We start from the raw sequence: 18,030 nt of genomic DNA on the forward strand, positions 1-18,030 counted from the left end.
AAAAAGCGTGCATGCTCAGTCGTGTCTGACTCTTTGTGACCACCAGGCTCCTCTGTCCATGGAATTCCCCAGGCAAGAATACTGGAGTGGGTTGCCATGCCCTCCTCTAGGGGATCTTCCCAACACAGGAATTGCACCCAGGTCTCCTGCACTGCAGGCAGATTCTTTACCACTGGGCTTCCCCCTAACCATTGGACCGCCACAGAATTCCCTGTGTCTGCTATTAATATTTTGATAAGGATGCTTTTAGGTGTTTGAAAGATTGATTTCATCCCAGGATCCATGTATCTCTCAGTCAATGAACATTTTTTTTCCCCTAGTAGCAGCCAGGAGAAAAGCCTCACTTTTTGTTGAGAGGTGAGAATTCTGTCTGAACAGTGAGGTGCCTAGAGCTGGTGCAGATCTGATTATGTGTCTTTCTTGAACCGGAGGCGGAAGCAAGGTTATCTGAGGAGGGCCCAAAGTCTCTTTAGAAAAATCTGGGTGCATGGCAAGGCTCTGAGTCTTTTGTCACATAGAACATGGTCACAGACGTGTTATCTCTCTTCTGCCATTGAGTTATTCAGATTTTCTGTTTCATTTTTGGTCAGTTTTTAGAGAATGTATTTTTCAATGAAATTTTCTATTTAATCTATATTTTCATATTTAGTGGCATAAAGTTGTTCACAATGTTATTACTGTTTAATGTTTATAGTAAGTATATCAACAACCTCTTTTTTCATTGTGATGATTATAATTTGTATTCTTTCTCTTTTTTTTTTTCTTTTTCAATCTAGTGTATCAATTTTGCTGGTCTTTCCAAAGAACCATCTTTTAACTTTGCTAATTTTCTCTCTTTAAAAAAATTTATTGATTTCTGTTCATTTATTTCCTTTTTCCTATTTACACTGGGCTTATTTTTATTTTTTAAATTCATAAAGTGGAAACTTAGTCACTGATTTAGAACTTTCTTCTTTTTAATATAGGCATGTAAAGCTATAAATTTCTCTCAAAACACTTTAGTTACATCTCCCCAATTTTTATGTTATATTTTAAATTCTGATTTTCTAGTTTCCCTTGTGATTTCTTCTTTGATCAATGTGCTGTTTAACTGCTAAAAATGTGAAGATTTCCTAATTATCTTATTGATTTCCAATTATATTCCACTGTGGTCACACAACATTCTCTTTGGGACTTTAAACCTTTTAAATCTGTTTAGACTTGTTTTATGGCCCTACATATGGCCTATTTTTTCACGTACTGTGTGCACTGGAAAGGAATGTGTATTCCATAATTGCACTATAAATATCAGTCAGAACATATGGTTGGTATAATCTTCAGTCACCTGTGTACCTACATTTTGTCTAATTGTTTTTATCAATTTGCAAGAGAAGAGTACTAAACATTTTAAGTATAGTTATATATAGGATGGCTTCCCAGGTGAAGCTAGTAAAGAACCTGCCTGCCAATGCAAGAGCTGTAAGAGACTCAGGTTCAATCCCTGGGCTAGGAAGAGCCCCTGGAGGAAGGCATGGCAACCCACTCCAGTATTCTTGCCTGGAGAATCCTAAGGACAGAGAAGCCTGGTGGGCCATGGTCCATGGGGGTCACAGGGAGTTGTACACGACTGAACATGAGCATCTCTGTTAATACTTTCTGTATTTTGAAGTCAGTTTAATCTGGTGTTAATATGTCATCATTTCAACTTTCTTATTGTTTGTATGGGATGTCTTTTTTATCCCTTGACATTTAGCCTGACTGGGTCTTTATTTTAATAGATGCTTCTTGAGATATATAATTTGTCTTGCTCTTTTTGTTGTCTGACAATTTCTGCCTTTTTGTTGCAATGCTTAATCCAGTAACTTTAAATGCAATTATAACCACATCACTATTATTAATGTATTATTTAATCTTCTATGTTTTCTATTCCTTTGTTATTCCTTTCTTGCTTTCCTTTGGGCTTTTGCATATTTGTCAGAATTCCATTTTAATGTGTCTTCAATACTGTTTTTCTTAGATCAGCGTTTTTCCTAATTAAGTGTATCTTAACTGGTTGAAATATGTTTCCATTTTTTTTTCCTCTCAAGAACACATCAAGAATATACTTTCTAAGCCTTTTCTTTTATCAAAATATTCATTCTGTGCAAATCAGTGATTTTTAGTATATTCACAAAGTTGCATAGTCATCAGCATTATCTAAGACTATTTATTTAAAGTGCCATTTAGATTTACTATAGAATGATAAAGAATAAAACAATAGAATGATATAGAATAAGCAATGTTTATAGCCATTTTTAGCCATAGTAAGAATAAACATTTATTTTATAGTTTTGGCTCTGCTACCACACATCACACAAAGATGTGTGACTTTGTATCAATTACAATATTTTTTTCTGAATATTAAATTTCTTTTTAAATAACCTAAGACTGTTTAACTGCAGAACATTTCTAGCAACCCCTAAAAACACCCTGTGCCTAACTGTAGTTGCTCTGTATTCTCCATGCCCTCAGTTTCTGGTGACCTACAACTTCGTTTCTGTCCCTACAGATTTCCCTGTTCTGAACACTGGGTGAGAACAGACTCATGTAATATATGACCTTTTATATCTGGTTTCTCTCACTCAGCATAATGTTTGCAAGACTTACCCATGTTGTAGCATGTGTGAATGCTTCATTCCTTTTTATGGCTGAGTAATATTTCATTGTAGGAAAGAATGCATCTTGTTTTCCATTCATCTGTTGATAGACATTTAGCTTTATGCTTTTTGGATATTATAGACAATGCTGTCATGAACATTTATGTACAAGTCTTTTTGTGTGTGTATATGTGTTTTCATTTCTCTTCGGTGTATATCTAAGAGTGGAGTTGCTGGGTTGTAAGCCTGTCCTTAGAATTTCATCTATTAGCATCACACATGAGAGATAAGACAGATAATAATACTACTTGGGGTTATAAAGCTATTTTTTAAAAACAAAGTGCATATTTTTCTGTAATCAGTATCTCCCTACAAGATGTATAGAGAGTTTTTTCGTTATCTCAAATTCAGGGAACCTCCAGTGGTGTGGTCTTGGGGAGAAAAGAGGTTTCGATGTGCCTGCAAATAGCCCTCTATCCAGAAGCTTTGTGTTGAGTTGTGTGCTCATGTGTGTGTGCTTTCAATTTGCTTTCATCAACCTTACTTTTAAAGTGGAAAAATAAGTCTTTTTCATGAGAAGTCTTCTAAGATTCTGGCACTTGATTTTGGAAATAGCATAAGTTAGTGTGTGTGTGTTTGTGTGTGTGTGCGTGCGTGCGCGCCTGCTCCGTCACTCAGCCATGTCTGACTCTTTGCAACCCAATGGACTGTAGACCACCAGGCTCCTCTGTCCATGGGACTTCCCTGGTAAGAATATTGGAGTGGGTTCCCATTCCTTCCTCTGCGAATCTTCCCAACCTGCGTCTCCTGCATTGGCAGGCAGATTCTTTACTGCCAGCGTCACCTGGGAAGCCATACATATATGTGTGTGTGTGTATATATATATATATATTTTTTTTTTTTTCTCTGTAGTTATTTTATGGGAAGTTGAAAGAAACTGTGACAGGGCAGATGCCATTGGAGCTAAGTGTTTGGGTTCCTCTTTTTTTTTCTGAGGTTAGTCCATGTTCTGAGTCAAATAGTGAACCTATACTTGCATGGTTAAGAAGGGTCTCAACAAATTGACACTTCAGAGCCTCATATTCAGAGCCTAGACCTCGGACAACATTGTAGAAGGCAATTTTCACAGATATTTGTCTGACGCTGTAAGGGGGCATCATACTGGGACCCTTTTAATCATAGTTGACCTGAGAGTCTTTTTTAAGAATTAAAAAAATATATATTTATTTGGCTGTGGTGGCTCTTAGTTGAGGCATACAAGATATTTTAGCTGTGGTGTGTGGGTCTAGTTCCCTGATTGGAGATCAGGGCCCTGAATTGAGAGTGCAGAGTCTTATGCACTAGACTGCCAGGCATGTCCCAACCTTAGCTTTTAAAATTCTCCTAAATAAGCCTCCATGATGGAATGCAAGTCTGCCATTAAACATAGTTGAAAACAATACATTCATTAAAAGGATGTTTGGAGACAAGGAACAGAGTCAGATTCAGTGCATTATAGCACTCCGCCGGAGACGGAGTGGAAACACTCGGGAGGGACAGAGCTCTGGAGCTCTGGAGGCTGACTTTGGGGAGGACGTCAGCTGTTGGCTCTCAATTCTCAATTAGTCTGAAATAGTACATTCCTATTTAAATTTACTGGGCTTTATTTATTTTTGCTTTTCCAATAAAAGTATCTTTAAAAATATTTTCCTTTATTACATTGAAAAAGTGAAAGTGTTAGTCACTCAATCGTGTCTGATTCTTTGTAACCCCATGGACTGCAGCCTGCAAGACTCCTCTGTCCATGGGATTCTCCAGGCAAGAATACCAGAGTGAGTTGCCATGCCTTCCTCCAGGGGAACTTCCCAACCCAGGGATCCCCTGTATTGCAGGCAGATTCTTTACCATCTGAGCCACCAGGGAAGCCTTATAGGTCAGAGGCAACTGCCATAAAAAGAAAATGCATTTTGGTCTTTGCCACAGTTTTCTGTATCAGATGCAATGTAATCTATATTTAGAATCACTAGAATGCGAACCCCTTGAGGAAAGTTCAATCTATGTGCATCTGTGTCTTCAGGGCTTGGTGTATTGCCTGCTCATTCCATCTTACTCAGCGTTTACTAATTACTCACAACTTGCCAGTCTCTCCTGTAGGCCCTGGGGAGAAGGTTGTCAAGACAGTCATAGGACAGTCACACTCAGGCCCCTGTCTACCAGGGAACAGACAAGGAAGACTTCCTGGAGGAAGCGCCACTTGTGAAATCTGAAGCTTGTGTGAACGGGTCTGTCCAGTGAAAGGGGGCAGGGAAGCTGTCTCAGACCAAAGGGAGGGCATGATGAGGGTCAACAGGCTTAGGGAGGGTGGTGTCCTGTGCAATGAGAAGAGGAAGTGGTGACGGTAGGAGGGAAGGGCCCTGAGCTGAGGGAGAAGGTGGTGTTTTATGCAGAAGCAAGAGCAGGTGAAAGGGTTTAATCTGGGAAGTGATAGAATCTATCTAGCATTGTAAGAAAAGCCCACTCTGTTGTGGGGGGACAGTTAGTTGGGGGTACGTGGGTGCTCATTTGTTGGGACTGTGGCTGAAACTCCGTGACAGCAGGAGGCATGAAGAATGGACAGGGAGGGGGATATTTCGAGACATTCTGGTTGGAAATAGCAGAGCAAAGCTAGTTATGGCCCCCAAATTAATAAAAGCAAGAAAAAGGTTGTAAACAAAGCAGAAAATCTCATTTTTCATAACCTTAAGTCCTAAGTGATGAAAATATCTGCCAAAAGCTTGGGCGGAATGAAGAGAGACACAGGGAGTGGAAACATATTTCTGAAAGTTCGTGTTAGGACACATTTTCTGGCAGGTGGTGGCACAAATCCGACGGGTGTAATCCATGACCCCCTCCATGGGCTGGCAGGGTTGAGGTCCCTGGAATCTGCTGGTTCCATGACCCCTCTGCACCACCCAGAGTGGAGGGGGCCTGGGAAGGCAGAGACCCCAAAGATGTCTTTATAAGGGATAGGCTCTGAGGTGTCAGTCAGCTTTCACAGTGCATACATTAGGCATTTATACGTGTCAAGTTCAAGGCCTATGCATCAAGGCCTGTGGAACTTCCCTGGGGTAAGCAGCCTACTGCCACCATGGTGGGTGGGTAGGGGAAAGGGCAGGCCCTCTAACTGAGGCTTCCTATTGCTTGAGGCCACTCTCTTATTTTTCCTCTCAAAGCAAACAGCTTGGCTAGGAGTAATGGATCCCATAAACTGAATAAAAACTGGACAAAAACCTAGCCTGAGACCTAGATACCAAACAACAAAAAAGTAGAAATTTACAAAACAAAAACCATTTCAAGAACACGTATGAAAGAAAGCTGCTAAAGTGTAGATACTTGATAGGTCTCCGTAACATAGAAAAATTACGTTTGTACTTATTTAGTAAGAAGAGATGCTAAAACAGTGGAAGGAAATATGGAATGAGCTGGCAGAGTTTGGGAAAGAATGGGAACTTAAAAAGAAATGCTAGAAATGGGAATTCCATGTATAAATCAGAAGAATTTGGCACTTTTGACCTTGCAGTTATGGTCATGGAGGACAGATATTAATAAACACATCAACATGAGCAATAACAATTTAAAAAGTTTGGACACAAATTGAATGACGCGGAGCAAAAGAGAACTCTGAAGACAAGGGTTTTTTTTTTTTAATTTTATTTTATTTTTAAACTTTACATAATTGTATTAGTTTTGCCAAATATCAAAATGAATCCACCACAGGTATACATGTGTTCCCCATTCTGAACCCTCCTCCCTCCTCCCCCTCCCCATACCATCCCTCTGGGTCGTCCCAGTGCACTAGCCCCAAACACAGTATCGTGCATCGAACCTGGACTGGCATCTCGTTTCATACATGATATTTTACATGTTTCAATGCCATTCTCCCAAATCTTCCCACCCTCTCCCTCTCCCACAGAGTCCATAAGACTGTTCTATACATCAGTGTCTCTTTTGCTATCTCGTACACAGGGTTATTGTTACCATCTTTCTAAATTCCATATATATGCGTTAGTATACTGTATTGGTGTTTTTCCTTCTGGCTTACTTCACTCTGTATAATAGGCTCCAGTTTCATCCACCTCATTAGAACTGATTCAAATGTATTCTTTTTAATGGCTGAGTAATACTCCATTGTGTATATGTACCACAGCTTTCTTATCCATTCATCTGCTGATGGACATCTAGGTTGCTTCCATGTCCTGGCTATTATAAACAGTGCTGCGATGAACATTGGGGTACACGGGTCTCTTTCCCTTCTGGTTTCCTCAGTGTGTATGCCCAGCAGTGGGATTGCTGGTTCATAAGGCAGTTCTATCTCCAGTTTTTTAAGGAATCTCCACACTGTTCTCCATAGTGGCTGTACTAGTTTGCATTCCCACCAACAGTGTAAGAGGGTTCCCTTTTCTCCACACCCCCTCCAGCATTTATTATTTGTAGACTTTTGGATTGCAGCCATTCTGACTGGTGTGAAATGGTACTCCAGAAAAATAAATGACCCAATCAAAAAATGGGCCAAAGAACTAAATAGACATTTCTCCAAAGAAGACAAGGTTTTTTAAAAAATCAACACAAAGAGCATTCAAATACACAAGAAATCACCCTTAATTTAAAAAGTCCAAGGGCTCCTCAATGTTGGAAGCAAAATAACAATGTCTTCTGTCCCCAGAAAAGGGACTTGCCAGCACCAGACCTGGGGCAAGCTCCCTGATTCTCTGCATCTCATTTTCTTCCTGTTTAAACTGGAAATCAGAGTGGTACCTTCATCTCCAGGTTTGGAAAACCAAGCTCGTTAATTTAAGTAAAGTGCTGAGATTAGTGTCTGGAGCAGAGCATGTCCTGTACTCTTCTTTCTTCTCAGCTTTCTCTTCCTTTTTTTTTTTTTTGTTTCTTTCTTAACCTTTTTATTACTGTTACTGTTTACCGAGTTCCCAGAAGATTGGGCCAAGAAAAGAAACAAGCTATAAAAAGATTGGAAGGAAGTGAGAAAATGGCCATTATTTGCTGCTGACTTGATCTACTTAGGAAAATCAAGTAAAAATTGAGCCAGATTTCCAGACACAAATGAACATACAAGATTCTATCATGATCCTCCATATCACTATTGATCATCTAGAAGAGGAACTGAGGTCCTTTCAATTAAAATAGCAAGAAAACTATAGAGTTTATGGAAAATTACCTAGCAAAGAACAAATCATGTCTTCAGGGGGAAAATTGAAAACTATTTTAAAACACTTTAGAAAAACTCAAAAAAGATTTATAGTATACTCGTGTATAGGATAATTAATAATGATAGAAATGTTAGTTTTTCCAAATTAGTTTATGCATTCTATTCAGTTTCAAATAAAATCTCGGCAGATACCTGAGGACACCAGGAACATTGATTCTAAAATGTATATGAACCAATAAGGGCCCCCAAAAAGGTGAGACAAAAATTAGTCTTTAAGGCTCATTAATCAAACAACAGACTTAAGCATAAAACTATTTAAAAGAAACACAGCCCATGGGGTCGCAAAGAGTCGGACACAACTGAGAGGCTGAACTGAATGGACATAAAATAATGGTTTATTTAACCAAAATTAGGGAGGGATGGGAGGAAAGGTGGAGGAATTATAATATGCAAAATTACTGATTTTTCATGGTGAATCTAATGCTGGAAAGTCAGGAAATAGATCTCAATCGTGGATTATTTACCTTCAAACAATGAAGAACTAGAATTAGGCAATGTGAACGAGCCGGGGAAGGGACGGGAAGGAAGTGGTGGTCATTCAGCAGAATTTCAGAAACGCTGATTTCAAGGCTGCTGCCCACTTTCCAGGTCTATACATGGAGATAATAGGGAATTTAACCTGCTCACAGCCCTTCAGGATTTGGGGCCTGTTTCCTAAGGTGAGTGCCTCTGCATCTTCTTGTAAAATGTAACACCCTCTTGACTTGGGGCTTCTGGTGTGCAGCAGACAGAAGAGCTTCTGGCTTGCCAAGCAGTTACTGCCCCCAAAGGCTCGAAACACAATAAAACCAGGAGGCAGGTGCCTGAAGAGTAACGGTGTTTTCTTCTGGGACAGCAGGATAGAAATAAGAAAGGGGCTGTGAGAAATGACAAGACATATAAAAATGCTGTCTGATGCCTGTAGGTTTGATGCATGTACTAATTCACTCAAGTACTTCTCAGGTAGGCCTTTCAGCTGGGTTGCAGCCTGGGGAGCTTCGTCTGGGTGCATTCAGGGCTCGGGTTATCCAACCCCGTGTGAGCTGTCATTTAGGTCCTTTGGGACTATGCGTTACCAGATCAAGGACAAGTGACGACTCGTGTTTGTGCTCAGTCATGCCTGACTCTGCGATCCCACGGACTATAGCCCACCAGGTTCTTCTGTTCATGGGATTCTCCAGGCAAGAATACTAGAGTGGGTTGCCATTCCCTTCTCCAGGGGATCTTCCTGACCCAGGGGTAGAACACTGCAGGCAAATTCTTTACCCAGGGAAGCCCTCAAGGACAAGAGGTCCGATCAAATGTGAATTTCGGATAAACAAATAATCATTTTGTTAAATTCAGTATGTTCCATAAAGTATCTGAGACATCTTTAAAAAATTTATTGATTATCTGAAATTCATATTGAACTGGTGTCCTGTATCATTATTTGCTAAATATGGGCCACTTCATCTGAGGTAAATGAGAAGCTGCCAGAGGGGACAAAAAAGAAAGGACTTCTCTTTAAGAAAAGTGAGCAGTACTTTCTGAAGCTGATCAAAACTGTGAGATGCTTTGGGAAGATTCTTTCTTGGAAACAAATGAGATTTGGGCTACATAACCATGATAGCTTCCGGGGGAGGGCCGAGCAGTCGGACAGGCTGCTGAGACGAACGCTTCACTGGGGCAGTCTCCGCATATCATGGGGAGATAGACACTGCTGCCTGTGAGTCTTGGGCCCTGGCAGTTGAGGAAGAAGAGCGGGAGGAAGGAGTCAGGACCCAGACCCACAGTGTTGATTGGCCTTGGTCCTCATAGCTCCAAAAAGAAACAAGATCTCGATAAGCTCTATGAGCTGAAGTCCAAAGCAAGACAGATTATGAACCAGTTTGGTCCCTCAGCCCTAATCAACCTGTCCAATTTCTCATCAATAAAACCGGAACCAGCGAGCACCCCTCCACAAGGCTCCATGGCCAGTAGCACTGCAGTGGTAAAGATCCCAGGCACTCCTGGGACAGGAGGGCGTCTCAGCCCTGAAAACAATCAGGTATTGACCAAGAAGAAGTTACAGGACTTAGTAAGAGAAGTGGATCCTAATGAGCAATTGGATGAAGATGTGGAGGAGATGCTGCTGCAGATTGCTGATGATTTTATTGAGAGTGTGGTGACAGCTGCCTGCCAGCTTGCTCGGCATCGCAAGTCCAGCACCCTGGAGGTGAAAAATGTCCAGTTGCATCTAGAACGCCAGTGGAACATGTGGATCCCAGGGTTTGGCTCTGAAGAAATCCGACCCTACAAAAAAGCTTGCACCACAGAAGCTCACAGAGAATGGCGTTGATCTGGAAAACAACCAAGAAATAACGCATGGAAAGCTCAGGGGATGGACAGCAATGTATTCGGAGATACTTGAGCTGAGACCTCAGCCATCTCATCCTTGGGTTTTTTTTTTTAATGCTTTACAGAGAAGCATATTTTTTTATTAACAGTGCAGCAATATCTATAATGACTGAGAGGATCTGCCAAAAGAATAAAGCCTCCTACCCCAACTTCCAGTCCTTGTTCCCTGCCGTCTCAAAGAAGAGCAGTGTATCTTCCAGAGATTTTATTTGTGGTTTATTATGTAAGTGATTGAATAGGGGACAAAGCATTATGGTCTTGTTTGGTCAGAGAGTATTAATATTAGCAAGATTTGTAGAGGTTTCTGTTCCCTTCTCCCCCACCCCCTTCTCCCTGTACTTTGTAATGTCAGTGTTTATATGAATATGACTTTCATTTGCTTTTCCAGAATAAAGAAGTTATTAATCGGAAAAAAACAAAACAAAACCATGATAGCTTCCCACTTGGTCTCAGACGCTTCATGTAACCATGACGTCATTCCACCTGATCTCAGATACCTCATGTAACCATGACATCATCCTACCTGATCTCGGGTGCCTCACGTAACCATATTTATACATGGTGATGGAGTGGGTGTTTTTCACAATTTCACAAGCTGCCTTATTTTCTCTGCAAAACACACACATCTGCACCTTCAAATTTCTGCTCTTTGGCCCATTGACTATCTTCTTTAATCGATGGAACCAGTGGGTCTAGCCAGATTCTCTTTTCTCACTGAGGAGGGACAGTCTCCATGTGTTCTTAGTCAACCCGGCATGTGTCAGGAACGGGAGGGGGCGACTGGATGGACCACAGAGATGGTGATCCAAGTGCAGGATAAAACCCTTTAGTGAAAATACAGGGTTTTGTGGAGGGAGGGTTTTGCCCCTTTGGGGGTGGCCCTGATACATTTCAGCATCTCTCCTTCTTCCTTGTGTGGCTTTGCGCTGGTGCCTGGCTGAGTTGCAGTTCTTGATGCTCTACATCTTGAAATTCAAGAAGCACAATTTTGGGCAAATAATCTTTGAGCAAATCAGTTACGTGGAGAATTGCTTCTGCTTCCTCTCACTGTCCCTGAAAATAAAGGAACAGATCAACTATCTTCTTTACAAAGTGATTTTGAGGATGAAGTAATATCTATTAAATTGCTTTGAGAGCAAAGTTGACGGTTGTTCTGTGAGTTGAGTAAGGACATTACTAAGTTTTGTTAAGATTTCAGTAAAGATGGCTTATTTCAATTGACATGTAACTCTTCAATGCATAGAGTTTTGCCACATTTTTATAGCCCTAATATAAGTAATTATTAATTGCTTTAGTAGTTTAGAATTAACAGCAGTTCTTAAGACCACTGTGAGTTTCAGCGAAATGGTATTCTATTTAGAAAGGAAAGAAATGTTTGTGTATGCACAAGGACAAACTGATCCGAGATTAAAAATTTAGATTTTATTTTTTACTTAAAGGACAAAATTTATCCCTGGCTTGCTCTTTGAGAAATAGAGTCAATATTTTCCCAAGTTGATCAAAATGATCAGATGCTTTGGGAATATATTTTTCTGGAGACAAATAAAATTTGGACTCTGCGAACACAAAGTCATCCTGCTTGATCTTGGGCATCTTTGTAGTTCTGGGGCAATTTATCTTTGTCTGGAATGAAATGCTAACTAAGAAGGAGTCAGTATGGGAAGGAAGTGGAATAAGACCAGGACTTAGAAAGTGACTTTCTCTGATTTATTTGAATATACTAAAAAATGTCAATAACTTCCAACTATTGGTCTGTAAACATTTATTATCCATACTGCAGCTTTCCAATTCTGTATTGTCACCAGGCTGTTGTTCCAAAGTGGAATTCCAGTCATGTCATCCCTCTGGGTCCTTTCTTCCCTTCCACAACATGCCCTAAGGCTGGAAGCTGGAGTGCCCGCCAGATATTGACCCTGCCCTCTTCTGCCTCATCCCTGAGGCTCCGTCCTCACCCATGGGGACCCTCATGCTGGTTTCCTATTTTTTGACAGCTACACAGAACCACACAGATGACCTCCGTCTGAACAACTGCAATGGTCTATTCCCGGTCCTTCATATTTCTATCAGAAAAACAGCACTGGTGATCACTCTCTTTTTCATCGACCTTAAATCTTTTGAGGATCTTGTCTCATCTCATGGCTTGAAATATCATCTATAGATCCTTAGCTCCTAAGTTTATGTTTACAGCCTGAACCTTCTCCTAAACTCTAGGTTCATGCATCCAACATCCACTGTGATATTTCTATTTGGATGGCAGTGATGAGAGATATCTTACAGTTAGCAGGTCCAACACTGAGCTTCTGATGTCTAATTGTTCTCTCCAAAATTTTGTCCTCGTTTGATTGCTACACCAGTAAGTGATCATGTCATTCTCCTAGTTTCTCAGGGCCAGAGTCTGGGGTCATTCTTCACTGCCCTCTTCTCTCACGTCTCAATATCCGAACCATCCTTGAAGCTGGTCAGTGTTGCCTTCAGAGGCACCACGTCCCATCACTTGGTCCAGGCACTGTCACTGCTCTCTGGCCTCCCACCCACCTCTGCCTCCTGGGTGGGCTGTACCGACCGAAGCCAGAGTGACTCCTGCAACCAAATGACAATCAGATCCAATGTCTCTCTGCTCAAACTTCAGTCATGCTCCAGTTCCTTAGAAGGAACATGGTCCAGTATGACTTGCCCTCCTCTATTCTCTGACTTCTCTCTCTCCCCTGATTTACCAAGTTTCTAGCCATGTCTTTTTAACTTTAATTTTATTGAGCTATAACTGACATGCAGCACTGTATAAGTTTAAGGTGCATAGCATAATGGCTTGACATACTGCTGCTGCTGCTAAGTCGCTTCAGTCGTGTCCGACTCTGTGCGACCCCATAGACGGCAGCCCACCAGGCCCCGCCTTCCCTGGGATTCTCCAGGCAAGAACACTGGAGTGGGTTGCCATTTCCTCCTCCAGTGCATGAAAGTGAAAAGTGAAAGTGAAGTCGCTCAGTCGTGTCCGACTCTTAGTGACCCCATGGATTGCAGCCTACCAGGCTCCTCCGTCCATGGGATTTTCCAGGCAAGAGTACTGGAGTGGGTTGCCATTGAGTGCAATGATGACCACAACAGCTCTAGAGAACATCCATTACCTCATATAGTTACCCAGAGATGTTTTTCTCTTGTGTTGAGAACTTTTAGGATTTATTCTCTTAGCGGCATTCAGATGTACCCACATAGCAGTGTTAACCATGGTCCTCATGTTGTATATTACCTCTCGAGGACTTATTTACCTTGTTCAGTCACTGAGTCATTTCACTCTTTGCAACCCCAGTAACTGCAGCATGCCAGGCTTCTCGGTCCTTCACTATCTTTTTATCTTATAATTACCTTGCAAGTTGATGCCTTTTGAACACTTTCATTCAAAACTCACATCCCACCTATGGTTATCACAAATCTGATCTCTTAGATTCCACATATGAGCAAAATAAAATGGTATTTGTCTTCTGATTTATTTCACTTAGCCTGATGTCCTCAAGATCCATTCATGTTGGCAGGATTTCCTTCTTTTGATGGCTGAGTAATATTCCACTGCTTACATGGATCACATTTCCTTTATCCATTCATTCATCTGTGGACCTTGATGTTGTTTCCATGCCTTGGCTATTATAAATAATGCTGTGATAAACATGGGCATCTCTTCAATGTAGTGATTTTGTTTCCTTTAGATAAATACCCAGAAGTGGACTTGCTGATAAGGTGGTAGTTTTATTTTTAATTTCTCAAACATGTCAGCAAGCTCCCACTCCCAGAGGTCCCTGTGGCTGGAGTAAGTTCTTTATCCCAGTGGCCCCAGCTCTCTCCCGCCAAGGAGGGGAGGGTGGGATCAGGGGGCACTGGGGAGATGAGTTCCCTCCAGGAGGCTAGTGGGCCTGTAGCATAAGACTTGGGAACTTGTAGGATGGCTTCCTGTGAACAGCATCCACGTTGCTGCAGGTAGAGACCATGGCTCCTCTTGGGGAGGGGGGTGGGGGCGCAGGCAGGGTGGAGGAGGGAGGCAGAGCTGGTGGGGTTTGCTGATGCCTTGGGTTGAGGTCTAAGGGAGATAAAACAAAGATGACAGGAAAGGTTTAGGATAGTGGAATTACTTTTCCTGGAATGAGGAAAACTCAGGGAGGATGGGTGTCTGGATCAAGAGTGAGAATTGGGCTTATTCAGGGAAAAATGTCAATCAATTACTCCAGTAGAGATATTCAGCCAAGATGTAAAGTGTAGACATATTCAAAAATATGATCTTAAATGCTTTTTCCTGCCTGACATTTCCATGTGGTTAATAAATACATTTGGACCTCACATTCATTTGCCTGGAAAATTGTCTTCAATATGACTCATAGGACGTGCACGTCCTGTGGGCTCTTATGAGACTAACAACCACACAGCAGCCTTGGGCCAGGCTGTTCACAAGGAACGATGGTGACTCTGCATCTCCTGCTGCCCCACACACCCGGAGGAGCCCACAAGGGGCTTTTATTCTAAAGAGACTAGGTGGGCATAAAGAATGTGCCCCCCAAACAGCTTTATAGTCCTGGAAAGTGGTGGGCATTGTAGGGTTTGCTCCAGTCCTCATCTCAGGAGACATGAGTTGGTTTCAGTTTTGATTTAAGGTTCCTCATTATATTAATAGTTCATCGGTTTTACACTTGACACTTGGAGGAAGAGAACTTCTGTGTTAGGGTCTACAGTGACTACTCTTTGGATCTATCATCTGGGAGGCAGTGAGCAAGGGAACAGCAGTAGGAAAAAACAGAGATGTGCACATTATTATTTTTTTAATGGCGATGCATTGTGCTGACTGAGCCCTTTCACTCTTGCTCTGAATCAGGAGAGACACCAGGATTTGGGAGCATCTGAGGGTCTTATGCGGAGAAGGCAATGGCATCCCACTCCAGTACTCTTGCCTGGAAAATCCCATGGACGGAGGAGCCTGGTGGGCCACAGTCCATGGGGTCGTTAAGAGTCAGACAAGACTGAGCAGCTTCACTTTCACTTTTCAGTTTCATGCATTGGAGAAGGAAATGGCAACCCACTCCAGTGTTCTTGCCTGGAGAATCCCAGGGACGGGGGAGCCTGGTGGGCTGCTGTCTATGGGGTCCCACAGAGTCGGACACGACTAAAGTGACTTAGCATAGCAGGGTCTTATGAACAACATTCATCAGTTAATCAGTAAAAGCCTGTGCGATGCATGAGAGGAAGGTGAGGTAAGAAGCTGCTTGAAATGGTAAGGCTGCTCCCCCGTCTTCTGAAAGCCTCTGAAACAAGTTCTGGTACAAACCAGAGAATATTCTTTATTTCCAAGTAAAATTTAAAAAAATCACCTCCTCCACAGAATTATTTTCCCTGCAAATATTTCTTGTCTTTTTTAGGAAGAGGAATGGTCAAGGTTACTGATTAAGCTAGTTAATCAAATAATTCATTTTTGGTGGACTTTGGAATTATAACTTTAACCACAAGTAGTTCCCTGATCAGTGTAGCTTTTGACTGATTCCATATATCAAGGGGTTGTGTTGACTTTTTAAAATAAAATATTTAAAAAAACACTTTATTACCGACTCAATGGACATGAGTTTGAGCTCCAGGAGTTGGTGATGGACAGGGAAGCCTGGCGTGCTGCAGTCTGTGTGGTTGCAAAGAGTTGGACATGATTGAACGACTGAACTGAACTGAATTTAAAAAATATTTATTTATTTATTTGGCTGTCAGGTATTAGCTGTGTCATGCTGGATCTTTCGTTGCGGCACATGGGCTTTCTAGTTGTCGTGTGGGCTCAGGAGTTGTGGCACACGGGCTTAGTTGCTCTAGGGTAAGTGGGATCTTAGTTTCCCGACCAGGAATAGAGCTGGCATCCCCTGCATTGCAAGGTGGACTTTTAACCAGTGGACCACAGGGAAGTCCTGTGTTGACTTCTCTAAAGTGTGAGGATGAGAAGCAGGGCGGGATTCAGCTTTACCAGCCTCTCTGTTGTTTTCCTCTCAAAGCCAAAATGACACAATATTTTTGCACCTGGGATTAATTTTTATTTGAAATCTAGTTCTGAAATAAACAAGAGGGGCAGTTTGCTTCCACTTTGAGAAATTTGGCGAAGGTTAAGTTATCCGAGATTCAAGCCAAGCCATAGTAAATATGCTATTCAATGGATAGACATGGTCTCCATTAAACTTTTTTCTGCTAATTGCTATTTTCCACCTACAATTTCTTGCAGATAATTTGTTGGAGGCCCTAATTGTGGCTTCTGTTAAATCCTTTGAAACTCGGGCTTTTAATCCTATGCTTTACAAATTGTTTTAAAAGTACTGATCTAATTAAGTAAAATGATGCAAATATCACTTGCCAAAACCAAATTTTTCTTGTCTAATGGACACTCTTTGCTCACATCATAACTTTAATTAAACTCGTGGATTCTGACATGCATCGGCAAGTGTGTCTCGATCTTTGTAGCATCCCTATCCGTGACCTTGGAGGGTGACTAGGGTTGCTGGCATAGGAGTGGGTCCAACGGTCCAGCCTGAAAATATCATTGAAGTGAAGTGAAGTGGCTCAGTCGTGTCTGACTCTTTGTGATCCCATGGACAATGGCCTACCAGGCTCCTCCATCCATGGGATTCTCCAGGCAAGAGTACTGGAGTAGGTTGCCATTTCCTTCTCCAGGGGATCTTCCTGACCCAGGGATTGAACCCGGGTCTCCTGCATTCCAGGCAGACGCTTTAACCTCTGAGCCACCAGGAAAGTATCATTAATAGCGTGCTTTTTTGTTTGTTTGTTTGTGGAGTCACTGGAGAGTTTTTGTGTTTATGAACAAAGAGGGTCCAATGACTTGTATTTAATGGTTAGAATGATACACTGAGAAATGATCACAGCGGTATCCTTTATATCCACCTGGTGTATTTTTCGTTTCAGATTTGGTGTTTTTTGACCACCAGAAATTCTACATGGGACTTCTGTATCTCTTCCTTTTCTCACTAAATTATGTTCCTGTTTCCCTCTAGATTGTTGAATATAAGAAACATTTTAAATAGCTACTTCAGTGTTTTTATCTGCTAATGGCTTCATCTCTGACATTTCTGAATCTGTTCTTCTCTTTCATCTCTTTATCCCTGTTCCTTTTATGTCTGATAATTCTGCCCCCCATATTTATTGATATGACTGTGTATATATAAGGTGTACAACATGACATTTTGATATATGTATACATTGTAGAATGATTTCACCATCAAGTTAATTAACATATTCATCACCTCAAGTAGTTACCTTGTTTTCTCTCCTGGGGTGAGAACTCTTGGGATCTTCTGTGCTAGCACTGTTCAGCTATATATTAACTATATATTAGCTCTAGTCCCCAGGCTGTACACTAGGCCTCCAGAGTTCCTCATCATATAACTAAATGGGCCCTTTGACCAACATCTCTCCATTTCCCCAACCCCAGCCTCTGGTAGCTCTGTTACTCTCTGTTACTATGGGTTCAAGTTTTTAGACTCCACAAATACTTAAGACCATGCAGAATTTGTCTATCTGTGCATGGCTTATTTTACTTATCGTAAGGTCCTCCAGGTTCATCCATGTTATCACAAACGGCCGATTTCCTTTCTTTTAAGGCTGAATAAGATTCCATTGTGTATGTATATATATCACATTTGTAATCCATTCATTCCTTGTTGTTTCCTTGTCTTGAGTTCTGTGGATAACACTGCAGTGAACATAGGAGTGCCCTTATCTCTTTAAGATACTGGTTTCATTTCCATTGAATACAGAACAAGAGGTGGAATTTCTGGATCATGTGGTAGTTCTATTTTT

General features: G+C 41.5%; 1 non-coding gene and 1 pseudogene across 1 annotated transcript; one reads left to right on the plus strand and one right to left on the minus strand.

The window, feature by feature from the left end:
* The first annotated feature begins 9,457 nt into the window (after positions 1-9,457).
* Positions 9,458-10,248, plus strand: LOC106700680 (transcription initiation factor TFIID subunit 12 pseudogene; annotated as a pseudogene).
* Positions 10,249-16,892: 6,644 nt separating this feature from the next.
* Positions 16,893-16,965, minus strand: TRNAS-GGA (transfer RNA serine (anticodon GGA)). Its single transcript has one exon. It is a non-coding gene; the product is annotated as a tRNA-Ser (tRNA).
* Between the last annotated feature and the right edge of the window lie 1,065 nt (positions 16,966-18,030).

Source organism: Bos mutus, chromosome 14 (assembly GCF_027580195.1).
Source record: "Bos mutus isolate GX-2022 chromosome 14, NWIPB_WYAK_1.1, whole genome shotgun sequence".
Taxonomy (NCBI): Eukaryota; Metazoa; Chordata; class Mammalia; order Artiodactyla; family Bovidae; genus Bos; species Bos mutus.